Below are 1,984 nucleotides of genomic sequence, written 5' to 3'. Positions count from 1 at the left end.
GCCGCCACGACCATAGAGACGGCGGCAAGAGCGCTCTTCATGCCATAGAGACAGGGAGGGAGCGCGACCAGCTCGGTCCTCCAGTGGCATAGAGTACAGAGGAGAGGCTAGAGCGGCCAGTTGCCTGTGTGGAGTCTGGTTCTGCCTACAGTCGAAAATCCTACAGCCTTGAGCCTGAGCAGCCCTCCCGCCCCACAATTCCTCCGGGCAGGTCACCTGCAGCCCTGGGGGGAGGGGGAGCACAATACAGTGCAGCTCACAAGGGCATCACAACATTGTGTCATGGCAGCATTGTGCACATTTCACGAGAGATAGGGTTACCATATTCCAACTTTCCAAAAGGCGGCACTCTTGAGAGGGAGTGTATCTGTATCAGTATCTACCAACTCACGTTGTACACTGTATCGGTGTTTCTCAACCTTTTTTTTTTTATAAAGTACCCCTTTTCCAAAAACATAAATAAATAAATTTTAAGTACCCCCAGTACCTATAGTTTTCAGACACACACATTTTTTTCTACCATTTTGCAACACATTTGTTTAAACAACTTAATAGTAGCCAGGTGGGTGATGAAATTTTGGCGTGTAAAAAGTACAAAAATAATAAAACGCTGTAAAACTTAAAACAAAAATTCAGTTTTCTCCAATTTTAGTTGTGTTGATGTACCCTCCAGAGTTCTCTCAACCACTGGCTGAGAAACACTGTACTATATAACACATTAATATGTGAGTTGGTAGATACTGATCCAGATACACTCCGGCTACGTCTAGATTGCATCCCTTTTCCGTAAAAGGGATGCAAATTAGATGTATCGCAATTGCTAATGAAGCGGGGATTTAAATCTCACCTGCTTCATTAGCATAAAAATGGCTGCCCCTTTTCTTCGGCACGGAACTTTGCTGGAAAAAAGCACCAGTCTAGACGCAGATCTTTCGGAAAATAAAGCCTTTTCCGAAAGATCCTTTATCCCTTATTTTAAGAGGGATAAGGGATCTTTCGGAAAAGGCTTTATTTTCCGAAAGACCTGCGTCTAGACTGGCGCTTTTTTCCGGCAAAGCTCCGTGCCGAAAAAAAGCGGCAGCCATTTTTATGCTAATGAAGCAGGGGAGATTTAAATCCCCGCTTCATTAGTAATTGCGATATGTCGAATTTGCATCCCTTTTACGAAAAAGGGATGCAATCTAGACGTAGCCTCCCTCTCAGAAGTGTTCTCTTTTTTTGAAAGTTCAAGTATGGCAACCCTATGGAGAGCACCAGGTCATGTTGTGATATCACAGCACCAGGGGACCACAGAGGTGTAGGTTGGCAGAGCTGCAGTGCTCATGAGTGTCAATTTTTTAGCGCTATGGCTCTGTTGACCTAAACTTTAGCGTCGTCCTCAAAAGGCTAATAGTGGGTTTATTTGCGCAATCTGAAGCATTGGTATAAATCCATGTGTATATTCTTGGGGAAATAATAAATTCCCTGGGAAGACCCTGTGGGCCCTCTGAAAAAAACTAAAAAACCCCTAAAACGCTACAGTGTCCAGGGACTCAGTCACAGTATGGCAGTATGGTCATCTCCTCATGCAGATAATCTTAATTTAATATTACCACTAAGAGGGCTTCAGATCTTGGTATGCTTGCCAACCCCCAGCTGGATTGTGGTCTCTCTTCTTACCCATCCTGAAGTGGGGGGGGGGGGGGGGGGAGAGCTGCCACCAGCCCTTTCTGAGGCCAGTCGAGGCCTGTCCCAAGATGGAGGCCGGGGACAGAAAGCTGCAGCCAGATGGGGGCTGGGTCCCAATTGGAGCGTTATTGGCCAGGCTTCATTTTAAATTAAGTAAAATATTATGTCCAACACAAAAAAGTTTCAACATTGTCTTTATTTATGGAAGGGGTGGGGAGTCTTTTTTAGGGTAGGGGCCACTGACACACACAAAAATAAGTTGGGAACCACACAAGTGAGAAAGAAAAACCCCTCCAACCTACCTTCTCAGGTAGGA

Source organism: Pelodiscus sinensis, chromosome 21 (genome assembly GCF_049634645.1).
Source record: "Pelodiscus sinensis isolate JC-2024 chromosome 21, ASM4963464v1, whole genome shotgun sequence".
NCBI lineage: Eukaryota > Metazoa > Chordata > Testudines > Trionychidae > Pelodiscus > Pelodiscus sinensis.
This window is presented reverse-complemented; position numbering follows the sequence as displayed.